Source organism: Felis catus, chromosome D2, assembly GCF_018350175.1.
Source record: "Felis catus isolate Fca126 chromosome D2, F.catus_Fca126_mat1.0, whole genome shotgun sequence".
NCBI classification, from domain to species: domain Eukaryota; kingdom Metazoa; phylum Chordata; class Mammalia; order Carnivora; family Felidae; genus Felis; species Felis catus.
In genome coordinates, this window is record NC_058378.1 from 2,795,605 (window position 1) to 2,816,096 (window position 20,492).

Consider the following 20,492-nt stretch of genomic DNA (forward strand, 5'->3'; position numbering starts at 1 on the left):
CCAAAGACTGTGCAAGAATACGTGTGATTTTATTGGAAAGAGATTTGTTTTCACCTCTAGGCTATGCCATTGCCCCTTTGTTACATGTGTGTGTAACTTAGGAGTTTTCCCAGTACATGATCATTTGGTCTGTTTGCTTTATTTTCTGATTTAGAAGATACGTGCAAAAGTGGCATATTTAGCTCGTAATGTCATCATTTGGGAACTCATTAACATTTTAGAGTCTTAGAGATTTGTAGAGATGCTAATTCAGTCATTAGGGGTATTTATTTCACTCTTAGAAATACATGTGATGTGTGTATGTGTATCCCACAAGCCAGAATGTGTGTGTGCGTGCATGTGTGTGTGTGTGTGTGTGTGTGTACACACATCTGCTTCAGCCCTTCTGCTTATCCATAGAGTGTGCTTCTATTTTAAGATCAAGCTTGACAACCTAAAGATACTCCCTTAGACAATTGTAACGGTCACAATGTCAGGAAGACTTACCCTTCCTTCACCGAAGACAAGGCACACATTTCACTTAAGTTAGTCCCAATTCTGTCACTTCAGCCATCTGCTCGTGAGCAGTGGGCAGGCTGGGCCAGTCACCCTTGTTTTCTGCACTTTCACTTAGCAGTGCTAACACTACTGTCAGTATACTTGATGAGAGAGGATGCAGAAATAGGGGCATAAAAGAAGGATTTCAAAGCCCCAAAACCAACTATACAAAATAGTAACGGATTATGAGTGCTTTTACATCACAAGTGCAGATGCAAATTAAGCACACCTTGGGTTAGAGGTGCAGACAGTTTCACATAGCCCAGAAAAAAGGTAATATTTAATTTCATACATCAAGCATATGAGAAAGGTTTCAAAGAGTGAAAACTGATTTTTCTTATCTGCAAATGTGACTCAAGTGAAACCTAGCTTTAAAATATATATTTGAGGGGCAAACATCCTTAAAGCAACTCTTTCTCTAAATTTATATTTTGTATAAAGAATTGTTCGCCATTGATCCACCTTAACAAATCACATGTTTTCATCATTTCATACTCCTTTCTAATTTTTATTCGTGTGCACATACCTTTTAACATAGCATCACAAATTTGTTTTTGTGGTCTATACATTTTACTTAATTTATTAATCATAGTCTTCTTCCATGTGGTTTCAAAGTGGTCACGATTATAATTGTATAATGAAATAGTACCCTGTCATACATTTTCTCGTTTTAATTTATTGTATTATTATGGATTCTATGATACTGCCTCACCTTGCCCTGTTAAAAGAATTCCAAGGACTGTCGTCACTAGGTAGAAATGTATAAGTATTTTTATAACTCACATCAAACACATGTGAAAAGTGACAATATTGTGATTTAGGATGAGCAGGGTCAGGAAATTTTGTAACTGATATATGTTGAAGTACTCTACCTAAACAGCTTAAAACAAACGTAGGTTTTTCTACTCCCGAAGTCCTATGCGCAGTAGTTGTCAGAATGATTCTAAAAGTCTGAAACTACAGTGGCTTCTCAACAAGACCTGTGAAGTTCTCCCTATGATTTTCACTGTTTAGCAACGCTGGGAATTAGTGACGTCAAGAATTAGCAGTGTTGGGGGACGGGAGAAGGGGATTTTTATCAACTTGACAGTTATACCAAATGTAGGCATGGGGGTCTTTAACATTTCTTAGTCTAAATTGGAGAACTTAATGGCCCATTCTATTTAGAATCTTGAATGAAAAGTTTGTATAGCTGCATGGGGCATTTAGTTCTTAGCCAATATCTTAACATTATTTAGCAATCATTAAGTGCCTACAATGTGAAGACACAGTTGTAGATCCCGGGGATATGCAGATAAGGCAAAGTTATTGCCCACTTGAAATTTGTATTTACTCCCTACTTATTGAAGAAAGACAAAGAGTCTCTGTACCTTGTCAACATGCATTTACTTTCAACGGTTAGTTACTGATATTTTACTGAAGGTTCCATGGAAAGATGAAATGTTTTACATTGCACTCCCGACAGGAAAACAATGAAAATCCCTTTGAAAAACTGAAATATTCCCGGGGAATAGTATAACAGATACTGACACTTCCCTCCTACATGAAAAAAAAAAAAACTAAAAAAAATAAATAAATAAAATAAAATATGGTAAACAGCACTTATCATGCATTGGAGATTAGGGCAGAGATTCCTGTGAGAGGGGGAACATTAGGTGATAACTACGACTGCCCTGAGTTGTGGTCTGGAGACACTTTCCATGCTGTGCTGTTGAGGAGTGACCCAGGTGCAGCCTGGCAACTTCTGCGTTCAGAGACACAAGTAGGTGCCTAAGAAGGCTAAGACAACTGGAGTTCACAGGACAGAGGACTGGAAAGAAAAGAGCTTCCCAAAGAGAAGGCTCCTGAGGCTTGGAATCCTCTCCAAGTCTTCTATTTTTTTTTATTGTGCTGTGTTATCTTTAATTAAGTACAAAGGCTTCCTATTAAGTCACCTAGAGACCATTTCACCCACTGCTCTGTTTGACCACCAGTCTCTTGTCTCTTTCTTGAGCAATGGTGAGGCAGATACCCTTTGCATGCGTAAGAGAAATTCATGGCTTGTTGCCTTTGCCAATAACAAAAATGTTGGAGAACTGGGTGGCAGAGCTGTTGCCATTGGCAGTGAACTATATCCAAAGAACCAGAGTGCTTCTCTTGGACACCGATCACACCAGTTCTTCCCAGGTTAGCACCTCTAGTCACCATACATAGATTACCAGTGTCAAACCTGAGGAAATCAGTAATCTTTCCAGTCTCCAAATCAATCTGAATGGTGTCCTTCACCTTGATGAGGGGATCAGGATAGTAGATAGTGCCAGCATCATGGACCACCAGGTGAGGGGTTCCTTTTGTCCACACAAAGATCTCTGTCACTTTGCACAACTTCTACTCGGCCTCCTCAGGTGTCATCCAAAGAACAGAAACAATCCTTGGTGTCATGCAGATCAGATGGAAATTCTTCCCAGTCTTTGAATGCTGCTAACATACATAAAACCAGCAGGGTGGACTATATCAGCTCAGACCTTGCCATCAATCTTAATAAAATGCTGTATCAGATCTTTACTTCATCTCCTGTTAGGGCATACTTAAGTCTGTTCCTTAGGAAAATGATGAGAGGAAGACATTCTCTCAGCTAATGGGGACCTGTAGATGGTTGAGGGACAAGCACACTGGTCAGTTTATCCAGCATCCAATGCTTTGAAGCTGTTACACACTTCAGATGCTCCTTGGGACCACAAGCCATGGCTGCACCAGGCACAGAAAGAAGACTGCCTCCTTCCAGTACCTGAGAAAGAGACTGGAGTCCTTTCCAAGTCCTAAGTTGAATATTGACTGGTGCAAGCATGTGAGGAAGCTGTCTGAGGCTGTGTAAAGAACCTGACAAGAATAGGGAAATTCTTTTCAGGGTCCACATAGGACCAAAGATAGTTTATGTTCTAACTATCCAGAGTGGAAAACTCTGGTTTCCAGAGTGGGAAAAAAAAATTCTACATAGGTTAGGGTACTCAGAAGGATATTCCAATAAGTGGGGATAATTAGTATTCAGAAAGATATTATCTTAGTTGTGGTTAAAAGTAGTCATAGACTGAGCACTACTCTGGACACAGCTAACAAATCAAAAAGCCATTCCAGAAAAAATCACACTAGTTCCAAGTAATGTGCCTACTTTCTAGAATAATGCTGGAGAGCATTTAGAGGAATATGAAGCCATCCATGATTCAGCAAGGTAAAACACATAATGTTCAGCATGAAATGAAATGTTATATTGGTATTGAAAGAAGAAAGACGCGGAGGCACCTGGGTGGCTCAGTCGGTTAAGTGTCCGACTTCGGCCCAGGTCATGATCTCGCCGTTCATGAGTTCAAGCCCCGCGTCGGGCTCTGGGCTGATGGCTCAGAGCCTGGAGCCTGTTTCCGATTCTGTGTCTCCCTGTCTCTCTGACCCTCCCCCATTCATGCTCTGTCTCTCTCTGTCTCAAAAATAAATAAACGTTAAAAAAATTTTAAAAAGAAAGAAGAAAGACGCTGTGACTCACCATAATATAGTAAAAAATAATAGAAATTGACATAATAGAAATTGACAGATTATAGATATGATAGAAGTTATGGACAAAGACACTAAACAGTATAATTACATCTGAAGTATGTAAGGTGGTAGAGTAAAGCTTTAGCATGATAACTATGACATAGAGAATACTTTGGATGAGATCGAAAGAAAATTAAACACTGTGAAAGAAAAGGCCAGAGGAGTTGAAGATAGGATAATGGAAACTATCTGAAATGTGATAGAGAGGTAAAAGACTAAAGACACGATAAAGAAAACATCAGTGAAGTGTCATAGGATAATATCGAGTGGTCATGTATAATTGTACCTGAAAAAAGAGTGACGGAAAACATATTTTATGAAATAATGGCTGCACAATTTCCAAATTTGATGCAAATTATACAACAATGGATTCAAGAAACTCAACAAATGCCAAACATAAGAAACACAGAAAACAAGGCATATCATACTGAAATTCCTCAAAATCAAGGGTAAAAATAAAAGCCTAAAAGCAATCTTAGTAAAGCAGCTAAAGATAAAGTGGCAATAGATCTCTCATCTGAGACAATATAAGCAAGAAAACAATGGAAAAGCATGTTTAAAATCCTGCAAGAGTGGCGCCTGGGTGGCTCAGTCAACTGAGAGTCTGACTCTTGATGTTGGCTCAGGTCATGAACTCACTGTTCATGGGTTCAAGCCCTGCGTCAGGCTCTATATTAACAGTGCAGAACCTGCTTGGGATTCTCTCTCTCCCTCTCTCTCTGGCTCTCCGTCTCTCTCTCTCTCTCTCTCTCTCTCTCTCTCTCTCTCTCTTTCAAAAATAAATAAACTTTAAAACTAAAACCCTGAAAGGAAAACAACTGTCAACCTATAGACCATACTCTATCTTTAAAAAATGAAGGTGACTAGAGACTGTCTCATCACTAGCAGATCTATAAATTTAAAAAAATAATAAAATAAATGTTTCAAAACACCTTCCAAGCAGAAGAAAAAAAAAATACAAGGTGTCTAAGTCTGGATTTGTACAAAGGAATGAACAGCTGCATAAATTGGAAATGTGTGGAAAGTATTTTATATTTTACTAAAAAGCCTCTTTAATTGATAATTGACTCTTTGAATTAAAAATAGTACAGATGCGGGGCGCCTGGGTGGCGCAGTCGGTTAAGCGTCTGACTTCAGCCAGGTCACGATCTCGCGGTCCGTGAGTTCGAGCCCCGCGTCAGGCTCTGGGCTGATGGCTCAGAGCCTGAAGCCTGTTTCTCCCTCTCTCTCTGCCCTTCCCCCGTTCATGCTCTGTCTCTCTCTGTCCCAAAAATAAATAAACGTTGAAAAAAAATTAAAAAAAAAAATAGTACAGATGTACCGTGGCACTTGTAAAGGTAAAATATGTAGAGATAAAGTATGTAAAAAACATATATAACAAAGTTTGGAATGAGGAATTGTAAGTATACTATTATACTGTACTTGTGCTGTAATACTGTACGTGAAGTGGTCAAGTCTCACACAAAAGGAGACTGGGGTAAGCTAAAATTGTATTGTATAAACCCTATTACCAGGCAGATTGATAAACAAATAGTGGTATGTCCAGACAATGGAATACTACTCAGAAATTTAAAAAAAAGAAACTATTGATATACATAATAAAATTAAATGAATATTAAAATAACTTTATTCAGTGAAAAAGGCAACACAGAGAAAACATACCATGTAATTTCATTCATGCAGTTTTTAAAAAGTGCAAACCATTCCACAGTGACAGAAGGCCGGTCAATGGTTGTCTGGGGATGTAGGTGGGAGTGAGTGTGTAAGTGATTAGAAGAAAAAGGGAAGGAGGGGTCACAGAGGAGCCCACACAACTTGTGGAGGTAATGAATGTAATCATCATCTTTTTTTTAGGTTTTATTTATTCATTTGGAGAGAGAGAGGGGGGTGGGGCATAAAGAGAGGAAGAGAGAATCCTAAGCAGGTGCCATGCTGTCAGCACAGAACCCAACCCGGGGCTCAATCCCATGACCTTTAGGATCATGACCTGAGCCAAAACTAAGAGGGAGTTGGACGCTCAACCAAGTGAGCCACCCAGGTGCCCCAGTCATCATTATCTTGATTGTGGTGATGGCTTCCAGGTTCATGCATGTGGCAGGATCTCTCAACTGGTACCTTTAAAGCACGTGCCATCTGAAATATAACAGTGTCTCAAAAAATCATGTGAAAAGCAAAAAGTTGGTTTTTACAACCACCAAACAACAAAAGCCCAGTTCTTCCTTCCACGGTTTTTCTAGCCTGCCATAGTATCATTCCACCAAACACAGCGTAGAACAAATTTTCCTTAATTTACTTAGTAATCTGCCTCTTGTTCTCAGCAGAGCCTGTGTGGTTACTTGAATGTTGCTGACCACGTTCCTTTAGAATATTCTTTAATGACTAGTGATTGCAATCTCTGGTTTACATGTGGAATTTCATTCTAATATACATAGTACGTGTATATATATATATATGTATATATGTGTGTGTGTGTGTATACATATATATGTGTGTGTGTATACATATATATGTGTGTGTATACATATATATGTGTGTGTGTGTGTGTGTGTGTGTATGTATATATACACACACACATACATAATACGTGCCTAACAACATGCATTGCTGATTACATATGACGTGTATATTATAGAATATAGAATATATATTTTGCGTGGTATATGTGTATATGTGTGGGTGTATTGTATATAAATATAAATACACACAAAGACAGAGCTATACTCTGTTGTGATGGTAACAATTTTGACATGTTTCTTCATGGATAAACTACTTAGAGTTCTGTGAAGTCATCTTACTAAGTTCATTTTACTGTAGATTCACAGGAAAAGCTTTTTTAATGTTATTTTTTTTTATTTTTGAGAGAGAGAGACAGAGCACGAGTGGGAGAGGGGCTGAGAGAGAGAGCGACACAAAATCTGAAGCAGGCTCTAGGCTCTGAGCTGTTAGCACAGAGCTTGATGCAGGGCTTGAACCCATGTACTGTGGGATCATGACCTGAGCTGAAGTTGGACACTCAACTGACTGAGCCACCCAGGTGCCCCCTAAAAGCTGGGTTTTTTTCCATGTTTACTTATTTTGAGAGAGAGAATGAACAAACATGAGCAGGGGAGGAGCAGAGAGGAGAGAGGGAATCCCAAGCAGGCTCTGTGCTGTCAGCACAAAACCCAATGAGGGGCTCTATCACATGAATTGTGAGCCAAACTCAAGAGTTGGATGCTTGACAACTGAGCCAACCAGGCGCCCCAGGGAAGGCTGTTTTTAAAGAGGACTACCCCACAGGAGAAAATGTTGGAATTGAAATGTGATTGTGTTATGGAGAAACATTCATATAGCTCTTCAGAGCCCCAGCAGACCAATGTAGATACATATGTAAATGAAGCAGTGTCATTAACCCCTACTTTGTGAGGAGCATGCTGATAATTATATATATATATATATATATATATATATATATATATATATATATTTGTTGTTCAAAAATATAGTAACTTCATTACTTGTCCACTGATGGGTCATGACCTAAGGTGAATACGCTTAGGTCTATCTGTACATATTTCACATGTATACTGTAGCTAATATTCTCTTGTACTAGGGCCACTAGCACAACGTAACTTTATCAAACATAGACGAAATGTTACTTTAAATATTCCTAATCTGCAAATTAACACTGGGTCTCCTATGTGTTTGCAAAAGTTACAGAAGTTCTAACACATTGTCTCAGAGTTGGTTGCTCTTTCTGACTGTTGAGAATAAATTATCATTCATTAGTGCTTTCCTAGTGATCCCTGAGGTTGTTAAAACTTTTCTCACCTCCTGGTTAAGGGGAATTGGAATTAAAGATTTTATTGCCTCTCAGAACTTGACCTCTATAGAAAAATAACATAATTTTAAGCCCCAGAGGAAATCACCTCTTACTTCCTGGAGTTCCCTTGTGAAACCCATCAATGATATTATTAACATGATTTTGTCTTTTAAATGTTTCAAAGCATCTCACAGTCTTTCGGATCTTTGCAGTGTGATGGTTTGGAAAGGGACCTGGCCCTCCTTGTTTCTGGATCTTCATATAGACATAATGAGGCCACACACTTTCTAAAATTTGTGCAATGTATAGTTGATTAACAGGCATGTGGAATCAGAGGGACCATTGAAAAACCTGTCATTTTTCTAGACCAATATTATTCCCCTATGTTCTTATAATTGCATAGTGGAAAAAATGTACAAAAAGTGATTAAAGTCACTAACGCTTTCTAAATGTTTGGGGGGCTTGGAGTGAAAGATACACTGACATTCTAAAATCTTTGCCGGTCCTGTGCTACTAAACATATATAGCTAGCATTACTGGCACTTTATTTTGCAAACACGCTAATGAAGGATCAGATCCAAAAGAGTGCAGTGTGCAAAGATAAACTGATCTGCATAGGAAAATTGGAAGGGTATTAAATTGGAGAGAACAATTCTAACAACCCAACTAGATTAGGATCCTGTAGAGATGTGGCTGGTGAGAGCCCGTAATTGGTAGCTTAAGGATTTTTAAATACAATGTTGCTTAATATTTACTTTCATATTGCTTGTTATGCTGGATGGTAAACAGATCTTTCAATTTAAAGTGCTCAGTCAAATGCCTTACGTGAGTTATTTTAAGAAAAAAAAAAAACAATGAACATTGGTTAATTTTACCATGGATTGTCACAGACTAAAATGAAGAAATATCGTGGAAAATAACATGTTAGTGAGATCTACAAAGTCAGACCCAAGGTGGCCATTACAATGTAATCCTGGAACAGTATGCTGGGATTTTAGTAAGAAAATGGGATGAGGGGCTCAACCCAATTGATTTCATTAAGATGGTCAGGAAAACCGATTTTATATGCAGATTACTACATACAAATTTCACTAATTACTTGTACTTCAATGCCCGTGTATGGTTTGCCAAAACAGCAAATCTCAAATGAGAAAATGAATATCATCAAAATCCCTTGATCCCTTTCCAAAAGGAGGAAATAGCATCCTACTACTGCCCCCCCCACCCCGCCCCAGCACAAACATCTTGGGTCAAAATCAGTCCTTACTCCTTTCTTGCTCAGTGTTGGGATGGTTATGCCAATGTTTTAGTCCTTTTATTGCCCCTGGAACTTTCCTGGAAGATTTCCCTCTGAAACCTAGAGCCAGGGTAAACGCAGACTGGTATTACGATGCTGGCTAAGGAAAGCCAAATCTGGAAAATACCAAATCTGGAACAAAAATCCTGAAAACACCCCTAAAGCCCTAGAGTCTCAAGACATTATTTGATTACAAACAAGCCAGAACCTTCACTGAAAAGCATCAGTTAGTTTTGCTGGGTATTTTGAGCCACAATTTAGCATGCCATTCAGACAACCAATTTTATATCATATGGTAATTAGTAAGGGCGAGGGAAGATGGTATTTAACAACCTCCCACCTTAAATTTGTGAAATAAAGTTAGAGTTGTCATCGTGGGGTAAAAAATCCATGTTCAGAGCTGCTTGACCTGGAATCTAAGATCCAAGCTAGAGCCCCTTTAAGTATTCAAGTGTCTGTTTTTCATGGATACAGATCATGTGTGTGTGTTTTTTTTCCCTGTAACTTTAAAAAAAATTATTTTTTTGTTGTTACTCTTTCTCTGTTGGTTGGTTTCAAGCATAGCGTAACATCAGAATCAGGTCTGTTTTAAATTCCAGATGACTGGCCTGAAATGTGTATGGTTCTATTTTGTAAGATGTTTTGTATTGTCATTCTGGAAAGCATCCGACCACAGGTATATAGCATCAGAGATAGATCAACTCTTTGTTGTACATACCCCGGAAAACTGGCTCCATCTGCCTTTTAAATTCTTATGATAACTGAATTTGCTGTAAAGGAGGAAAGGTTTTCAAAAGGCATTCAGTCACGTATTTCTACTGCAGGTACAGGGTTTAATTGTGCGCTTACTTTTCAACAGCTCTTTTGCTGTTGCCAATAACATCTCCCTAATAGTGTGTTGCCAAAAGACATTTCTTTTTTATTATTTAATTTACTTATGGAAAAAAAATGGTCCAGATATTACTTATCTTCCTTGATTATGTACATATTGACTCGAACCAGAACTACAAATTACAGTGGAACTCCAGAAAATAGCATAGGTCGCAAGTTCAACAATATTAATTTTGCTTACTGGCCCTCTGTGGAGGTAGTGTGTTTACTGGCACCTTTGTGAAATAGTTTCTGTCTGAATGAGAGAAATTTCTATCTCCATATGCCTAAAGGACCAATGAGTAAATTGTCTTAAGTATATTATTTCACGGATGTCAGAATCTTTCATGTGTCCCCTTACTAGTTTATTAGAAAAGACTCAATGAATAGATTAGTCTGGTATTTTTATTCTTACATTATAGATAATAGGACTAAGGCACAAATTAAATTTGCCGGGCACAGTTTGCCTAGCTGATCACTGACAGAGATGATATTAGAACTTAATGACGTTCAGGTGAGTGGTCACATATACAAATACTGAAGGGGAGAGTCATTCATATTCATGTAATTAATTAAATATAAGAATAGAGAACTTTCCAGAGGAAGCAGTATAAAAGAAGAACAAAGATCATAGGATTAAGCTTTGTCATAGGACTAAATAAACAATTAATTTTCAGAAACAAAAAGACTGTTACCACTACTGTGATTATCCCAGGTTTCCTGTATGTTTTGTCTCCAAATATCATTGCCTCACCTCCGGGCCTGACCTAATGCTTGTAGGACGAGAATCAACGAACTGGTAGAATACTATTTTCTCTGTAGTCTTTTTGTGCTAAAGCAATCTGTTCACTTTTATCATAACATTTTCAAGAGACAACCAGGTAATTTTCCTTATAGGATATTTTTGATTTATCGGATTGTTTCCTCTTAGTGTCTTTTACATCGTTCCTTTGTTTCCTAAACTTCCTATAAACTGGAAACTTGGTCTATAGGGTAGGTTAGACTCAGATTAAACTTTTTTTGGAGTACCTGTCTGGCTCAGTCAATAGAGCATGTGACTCTTGACCTCAGGGTTGTGAGTTTGAGCCCCATGTTGAGTGTAGAGATTACAAATAATAATTTTTAAAAAATTTAAAAAATTTTAGCAAGATGATTTCATAGATCATATTATATACTTTAATTAATCTCATTAAAGAGTGCACACAAATCATGTTGTCTCACTAGCAGAAATTTCAACTTGTATTACTTGTTTAAGAAACTATTATGAGGGTGCCTGGGTGGCTTAGTCGGTTAAGTGTAATGACTTTTGGGCCCAGGTTGTGATCTCAAGTTTCGGTAGATTGAGGCGCACATAGGGTTCTGCGCTGACAACGTGGAGCCTGGTTGGGATTCTCTCTCTCTCTCTCTCTCTCTCTCTCTGCCCCTTCCCTGCTTGCTTACACATGCACACCTCTCTCAAAATAAACAACAAAAAAGTAATTATGAGATGTGTTGATTCTAAAGTAAATTTTTCCATAGATATTAGTAAGAAGCCCGTGCTGTTCTGTTATCTTTAATTGAACTGTTCCAAAGCCTAATTACTTGATAAGTGGTCACAAAATGGTGATTTTTCTAATTCTATCATTCCACCTATATATATATGTGTGTGTGTGTGTGTGTGTGTGTGTGTGTGTGTGTGTGTGTTAATTGGCATTCTTAAAAGTACATTCTCTCATTAACTAGGGATAAAATGCAGTTCTTCCTAAAAAGGAATAGTAAAAGCTTATTTATTTTCCGTGGGAAATCAAATAGCTATGTCCAGGGTTAGGAGATTATGGGGAGCGCATTGCAAAGCAGAACACTGCATTCTGGCCTTGCTGAAAACAGAAGGCCACACTTTGCTTATCTAGTTAAATGTATATCCAGGGGGCACTCACTTGGCTTATCTGGTTAATGTATATCTAGGTGTTAGGTCCTGCCTATGCTCATAAATTCCTTAGACCATGTTGTTGCATGGAGTATTTTACCCTGTGTTAACTGACTTTTCTGCAGGCCTTTCTATACGTCCTTAAAAATACATTTTTTAAAGGTTTGTTTATTTTTGAGAGAGAGAAAGACAACACGAGCAGGTGATGGGCAAAGAAGGGAGACAGAGAATCTGAAGCAGGCTCCAGGCTCCAGCCTGTTAGTACAGAGCCCAACACACAGGTTGGACCCATGAACCGATAGATCGTGACCTGAGCTGAAGTTGGACACTCAACCGACTGAGACACCCAGATGCCCCTATAAGGTCTTATCGGCATGTAGGCCACTGACCTATTGCACACTGTTTCCCGAAATGTATGCTAAATAAATACGGGAGCTTGTGAGCAGCTCGGAGAGACTTCCCTTAGTCTCCCTCTCACCTCTCCTGACTTGAATGGAGTCTTGAGTAACCCTTTCTGCCGCCCTACGCTTTGCTGGACAAAGTCAGAAGCTGAACCCATACTTTTGCACGAATTATCTATTTTTCTGTTAAATGGTTACACTAATAGGCATGTCCACTGGTGGCAAATCCTGTTGTTGTTTTCTACCTCCTCTTTGTCGTCTTCTGCACCCTGCCAGATTTTTATGTTACCACTTCAAACTCATGGGATTATACTTTTCCAGTGTTTTGCACTCATTAACAGTTATTTTTTTCCAATCAACTTTTCATTGAATAAAATGTGACCTTTACTTTAAGAGCACATGGGTGTGCAGTGTTTTTCCACATTGCTGCTGATTTCTAATGGGTATTCTGGAGGCACTATGTCTCAGATGAACTTTCTGGATCAATTTTTCCAGAAACGTGGTTCGCCATTTCCATACGGATATTCACAGCATCTTTCAGGTCATGACAGTTTTCTGGAGTTTTAAGTTCTGTTCCTTTTTGGGGAGGGGAAGGGTCTTTGTCATTTTCTCTGATTCGTTCTATGTCGCTCCTCCTCTTCGTGGTCTTGGCACTATTTATTCTTACACATCTTTTTTGCACATCCAGTTGTGCTACTCTTGGCAACTTTGTAGTAGAGTCATAAATTGTGAGTCGAAATTATCTTTTCCTTCAGTTTTCTCAAAGTCTGTTTGGCTCTTATTTCTGATCTTCCAATTATTTCTATTTTAAATATTTAAACATTCGATTCCTAACTGCAAATTCCTTTTTTTTAAATTATAGTAACGTTGGGGCGCCTGGGTGGCGCAGTCGGTTAAGCGTCCGACTTCAGCTAGGTCACGATCTCGCGGTCGGTGAGTTCGAGCCCCGCGTCGGGCTCTGGGCTGATGGCTCAGAGCCTGCAGCCTGCTTCCGATTCTGTGTCTCCCTCTCTCTGTGCCCCTCCCCCGTTCATGCTCTGTCTCTCTCTGTCCCAAAAACAAGTAAATGTTGAAAAAATAAATAAATAAATTATAGTAACATAAGTGGGAGAGTTGTTTGCAGCTTATTTTTCCATGTTTTGTGGTTTTTGGGTGTTTTTGTGCAACGTTTATTTATTTTTTAACTTTCTTTCACTGCTTTTTTCACAAGTGTTCAGTTCCCTTCGGTACAAAGGTTCTGGCAAAGGCATCCACCTGCTCCCTCCATCGGGGTGCCGACCCCCGTGCCCACGGCGCTCTATCCCGCCACTATGTCTGAAAGACCCGGATGTCCTGCGGCCCTTTCGCTGGGTTCTCCATCCGGTCCTGCACTGTGGGGGCAAGAGTCAGTGTGCCTCCCCGACCTGCCCCTCCATCCGGGGACCTGCCTCCTCTGCAGCTCTCTGAGGCAGGCTGCCAGACGCACTGGCAGACCCCATCCCGGTGGTCGTGCTGGGATCCGGCACCAGGCAGTGTCCCTCTAGCTCGTCCACCAGGACCTCCAATTGGTGTGCAGAAGTGTCCCCCACCACCCCCAAGAGGGCTTCCAGAAGTGGGCCCCTGGAAGTGGGCCTCTGGAACTGGGGTCCCTAGAAGCATCCTCCTCCGGAAGTGCTGCCACCTCAGAAGCAGCCCTTTTTCCTGCCCCAAATGGGGCTCCTGAAAGTTCTCCCAAACAGAATCGGCGCCTTCCTCTGTCAAGCGGGTTTCTTGAGGTGGGGCTCCCGGAAGTGAGCCCCCGGGAAGCCTTCTTCCCCACGAAGTGGGGTCCTAGAAGTGGGCTCGCCCCTGCAGTAGGCAGGCAGAAGCAGTATCCTGGAAGCGCCTTTCTGGAAGGGCCCCGCCCAGAGAGGGCCCTGCCTGCAGCCCTCCTCCGCTGTCCTCCTTCAGGGGCTGGGGCTGAGGTGCGGCTCCCCTCTCCCCCGGGCCCAGTAGCTCCAAGATGGCCGCACTGCCACTTTAGGTCCCCGCCCGTTTCCACTTTCTTTCCAAGGTGACTTGTGCGCTGGTGTTTGACCAGGCTGTGTTAGTCTGTCTGACCTTCCTGCACTGCACAGGGCACAGTCCTCCCTCCTCACTTCCGCCAAAAGGGGTTTCCGGTAGTTCCAGCTGTGGGAGACCCCTCACCGTGAGCCTGTGTTCCCGGCGTGCCCTACTGCTGTGGGTGGACCCCCACCCTGGGGACATCAGCACTGTGACCCCCCCCTCCCTCCCGCGTCCCCCTGGGCCATCTGCAGCCTCTCTGGCTCCGCAGCTGCTGGGGTGGAGGCTGCACTGCTCTCCGCGTGTGTTTGACATGATCCCTCCTGGGGAGGTCGAGGAAGAGCTGGGGCTGTGTCCCCCAGACTGGTGTTCCAGTGCCGGCCTTCCAGGCCCCCTTCAGCGGGCTTCCAGGAACTCCTGATCTTTCTCTTCTCAGCTAGTAGGTGTCCTTCTGCCCACAGCACCCCGGGGCCAGTGTGCGCGAGGCACGTACTTGACGTGGAGAGCTCCCTGCGTCATCACGTGTCTGAGAAGTGAATCATCCCCCAAGTGCTGGTGGAGGTGACGGGGAGCATTACTCAGCGTGTGTTATAGGTGCTGCCACTGTCAGGTGGCCGGGTCGCGTGGCCCATACAAGTATGCTGTTGCGAACGACTTACACGGTGACTTCCTCCTTCTAGATGAACAGGAAGTGCTGTCCAATAGCATTAGCTTTTGCATAGCGTCATTAGACCGATTCTCTGTTCTTCGTCTTAAGACGCTGTCTTTGGAAACGTAGACTTCTTGAGCTTTTGTTCTTTAAGATGGAAAATGACCCCGTGATAGTTACGGTATCCCTAGTGCTTTTAATAATGTTTCTTTTTAGGTGGGTTTAAATGCATTTTGACTTGTTGTGAGTTTGTAATTTGAAAGTCAGTGCTATTCCGTGCATTGTTAGTGCAAACAAATCACTGGTTCAGAAAAATCCTCACTTGGGTAACTCACCGCTTACCATATGGTCGTGCCGCTCTTGTAACTCACCGCTTACCATGCGATCATGTGATCGTGTCCCTCGTGTAACTCACCGCTTACCATACAATAGGGCCCCAGGAATCTGTTGTGATTTCAGCAAACACATTTGAAGTAGTGAAGTCCTCGTCCAAGAAACAATTTCTCATGGGTTTTACAATCTTAACTACAGTTTGCATTGCATGTGGTCACGGCTGCCTATATCAGACACCAGGTCAACAAACCTGTTCTGTGAAAGGATCAGTAGGAAGTGTTTCCAGTTTTGGAGGCATATGGGCTCTACCTTGGCATTTTCAGAGCAAAATCGGCCATTGGATATTTTTAAAAGAGTAATTGTGGCTGTTTATTTACAAAAACAGGCAGCGGGCTGTTGGCGTGCAGGCCATAGATTATAGACTGTCAGAGAAAGGCACATGTGCATCTCTTTGGAGGGGAGCTGATAAAGATATCAGCAGAGAGCATGTGTGTTGGGTGAGACTAGGGAGGCGTGAAAGTGTGGGAGTCCATACGTGTTTGCCACACTTCAGTTAGAGGAGCACAACAGGAGAGGTATTTGTAAGGGGACCCTGATGTTCAGGGAAACCCTCCACACCTCGGTGATGAATGGGGTAAAGGTGAAGATGCCTGTGTCTGGCTAGAGGTTTTCAGGAATCAGAGTAAACTTGCCTAAGAAATTTGCTTGGGGTTTCACTTAGGATGTGTTGCTAACATATGTGAGGTCATAAGTTGATTGTGCTGCTGGAAACGTCGTGTGTACATAACATGGAAAACTGAAGGTTTAGGTTCGAGACATGCGTAAGAATGATTTTATAATCATTCATTCGTAACTGACCTATACAATTACAGGTGTGAAAAATCATCTGGAAGCTAATCTATACAATTATATTTTTATTGTTTACTTACAAAGTTGTAGGCTCCATAAAAAAGAGAAAATCAAATGATTTTGTGGATATAAGCACGCATTCGGTAATGGTTTGAGTTTTTTTTTTTTTTCTTTTCTATTTAACACAGCTGACTATATTGTAAAGGAGGGCTATGCAAGTGAATAGGGGACTAACCTTGTCTGTTGAAAAGTCTTTAAATTGTGTATAAACAAAGCAATCACTTTAGAGAAATGATTACAAAAAACAAAATAGTTTTTTTTCTTTTTTTTTTGATGTCTGAGATAATCGTTGTTTGAAAATATTGGTACAGTTTTGTGATGAGGGAGAAGGATAACACAAAAGAAAAAAAAGCTCGCCTTTTTATTTGTATAAATGGTAGAGCAATAGGATTCTTGGTTATGTTAATTGTACCTCTGTGTTTCAGCCTTCAAGCTTCACAGTAATTTGTTAAGTATTGTTTTAATCCTTTCAAACAGCTAGAGTGCTAGCATTTGATTTGGTTGCTCCTGCCAAGAAAAGTTTCTGAAACTAATTAATGCAGAGAAGCCTTTATTGAACAATTAAGAAAGGGATTAATGATGTTAATAGTTTATGAAAATTTAAAAAATGATCCCAAACTAGAATCCACATTTTTCTGGAACGTCTTTCATGTATATAATTAAAATAAAAGGCCCATGTGTTTATGTATGAAACATATTCATAAGACATACATTTGCCTTAAGTGTATTAATCTTTAAGTTAGTAATTCTGTATCTTGTTCCAAAGATTGTGTCAAGGAACGGAATGATTTTAGGACTCGTCTACCCTAACCAACTTCTTCCTTTGTAATCCGAATGAATTTAAATGAAATGTCATAATACCTTTGAAACTAGTAACAGATATCTTCAAACTATAGAATTAACAAGTTACAACATTATAAGATCCTAAAAGGGCTAAAAGTGGCCTGAATATATATATATATATATATATATATATATATATATATATATATATATATATATATATATACACACACACACACACACACATATATATACACACACACATACATATACATATATATACACACACACATACATATATACATATATATATGTATGTATTTATGTGTGTGTGTGTGTGTGTGTGTGTGTGTGTGTATAATGTTTGAAAATGGCAACGATAGAGCAGGGAGTCTATTTAGAAACAACCTGGAGGACTCCACAGGCACAGCAATGAGCTGTAACCTAGACTTTCAGAAATGCTGCTTTCTTGAGTCATGGCCCAGGGCTGGGTGCCTTTATGGGTTGTGAGGACACGGAGGGACAAAGACTTCAGTGTGTTGTAAAGAAGTCAACAAGGTAACTAATTGGAGTAGGGCTACCAGTGAGGGAGCGTGTCTTAAGAACAGTGTTACCAGGTCTGTGAGGAAGTACCATGTGGGAGGTGCTGACAGGCATTGAGTAGAGATTAAGAAGGAGGGGTGCAGTGACCTGTAAGAAAGTGTGAGAATATATTCTTTCACAGTTGGTCATCCTGGAGTTACAGATAGCCCAGGAGAAAAGGTATGCCTCAGATCTTCTAGATTTCTGTAAGGATTGAATGAGCTAATCCATGCAAAGAGTTGAGCACAGTGCTGAGGCACAGTGGATATTGGAGAAATGTTAACTCGTGCTGCGTCTTATCCCTTGTTATTATTTGTGTCTCCTTTGCCCAGTATAGCACCTTGTATGTAAGAGCTGTTCAGTTTAGTAGCCGGTTAATAAACAAACAGGAATCCTATAGTAATGCATTTTAAATTACCCAGTCTGCAAGGAAAAATAAATTCAGTCATTGCATTAACGTTTGCTTCTTTGTGTTTTAGTGGTTTGCTGGTAATTATGAATAGAGCTTTGCTCCTACAGATGTACCTCATTAGACACAGCAGATGAAGTTCTAAAATGTTGTGTTTTATTCAATTTTTTAGTGAATTAAATCATATATTTTTCTCTCTGTAAGAGGAGCATAAGGAATCTGAAATTATATACAGTTATCAATTAACAGTGATTCCTAATACCAGTTTTAAGAGTCTGTCTAATGTAATTTTTCCATCAGGTAGTAAAATCACCTATAAAATGCTTTAATTTACTAGAGAAAAGCCACTATTTAAACCTACCATATATTGAATCATCCTTCAAATTTAAGAGTCACTTTTACTTAGGCAATCATCCTGTAAACTAGTAGTTTAAATTTTTTGGGGGGCATACAAATTGGTTTTCCTGACGGCTGGTCACAGCTGTGTATCTAGAATGACCCAGTGATCACAGCTTTTTAGCTCTCGGGCATATTTTGTGTCACCGAGGTGGAAATGCAACGCCAGGGTGGTGTTCTCTCCCTGAGTCCGTTATCCCATGGAGCCCCACTGAAGAGTGGGAAGTCTCCTCCTTTGGGATCATTGTTTTAACTAGGGGGAAATGCAGATTAATAAAATAATGTAAGAGAACGAGAAATAAAACTTGAAAGCGAATATCCACTGTCATGGAGAGAAAGAGCCGAGACCTGCCCTTGGTCTCTCTTATTTATATGCCCCTGATATCACATTTGGAGAGGAATTCATCTTTCATAGCCCAGAAGGTCTGTAGCCCTTGAGTGTCCAACATGTGATTCTAAACTCACCAACAACATTCTCAGTAACAACATTGGCTTCCTGTACAGTTTCCACCCAGAGAGAAGTGGGTAACTAGAGGGAATCGGCTAGTATATTTCTCAAGGTAAATTAATGAATTGGCATTCTATTAATTCATATGTCTGTTTAATTCATGAACTGAGGACATCGGAGCACACGTTATACTCACTCAAAAGGCAGAGGTCAAGCGTTACACCGAAGGAGCCACCTTTGAGAGTATAAACTCAACCTTTGCTTTAAAATGAGTCTTGTGGTGCTGATGCTTGCTGACAGTTTTAGTCTCACTCATGTGAACCTAGTGCAGCCATACGGAGTAAAGCTGAGCCATAAAAATCCAAGAAAAACGTACTTCTGGCACCTACAGACTCCAATGCCTGCATGTAAGGCAGTTTTTAGAAAGTCTAGTGCTCACATTAGGAAAAAATCCTTAGTTAGAATAGTCATAAAGTTCTGTTTAAGAACATTGTGCTCAATGAGGCGCCTGGGGGGCTCAGTCGGTTAAACATCTGACTTGATTCCTGCTCAGGTCATGATCTGGTACTTTGTGAGACTGAGCCCCACGTTGGGCTCTGCGCTGGCGGTGTGGAGCTTCCTTGGGACTCTCTCTCTTTGTCTCTCTCTCAAAATAAATAAAATAAATTTTGAAAAGAGCATACTACTCAATTTGTAATTGTTTACCAGCAAGTTTGTGTATTTCTTTGTCAAACACGCGTCAATCGAATTTTTTATAGCAATTTCTTAGGCAGAGGAAATACTGAAGCACAACGTGAAAAAGTTGCCTGGTAAAGTTAGTTGTTGGGTAAAAACCAGGTGCTTCTTAGCCTGCCCTGCCCGCCTCCTTTTAGTTCAGACTTGCTTTGGGCTAGCTCTCAGTTGGCTCTCATCCCAGGAAATATTTAGCAGGTCTGCGGACTTGAGAGTCACAGAAACCCTTTAAATCCCACAGAGTACACAGGAACAGACATATTTTTGTCAGTGTCCCATGCAGGCTGCACAGGAATAGGGTGGACACTCTACCAAGCCCTTTCTCAGCAGAAACCCATGACGCCACATGTCTCCTCCGCTGTAGTCACCTCATCAGGCCACAGATCACTGCAGAAGAGTAGGGTTTTAAATGTTTTGTTGTCAGCCATCCCTGTCACTGATGTGGGATCTTAATCCTCAAAGTCCAGAGGTTCACTCTTTAAACCTTGGTCTCTTTGAGGAGGGGATAGGTTCTTCTTAGGAACACAGAACTTTAAGCTTGCTCTTACCCACCCTGGATCTTTCTTCTTGGTCAAAACCCCCACTGTCCTGAAAGGCTTTTTTGCTGTGGAAGAGAAACTTCCTTTACACCATATCCTTTACCCTCTCACTAGGCTAGGGCTTACAGTAAAGAGTTTTACTCAGACTTTCCTCTGTTCTAGTCAAGGAAAACTCTTTGGGATTATTTTAGAAAAACCTGGCTCCCAAGACTGTGCTTTTGCTTAAGATGCACTACCTCAAATTTGAATCTCAACGTGAGCAATGACACCTTTATTCTAACTTGTGCTTGCTCTCCCCATAAAACTTGAA

The 20,492-nt window shown here is 40.5% G+C and overlaps 1 protein-coding gene and 1 pseudogene across 5 annotated transcripts in view; one reads left to right on the plus strand and one right to left on the minus strand.

Moving 5' to 3' along the window:
• Positions 1 to 20,492, plus strand: part of PCDH15 (protocadherin related 15) — a 1,549,353-nt gene that overhangs the window by 471,462 nt on the left and 1,057,399 nt on the right. The gene's annotated exons all lie outside the window — the stretch shown is intronic.
• On the minus strand, positions 2,484 to 3,453 carry LOC101088362 (annotated as a pseudogene).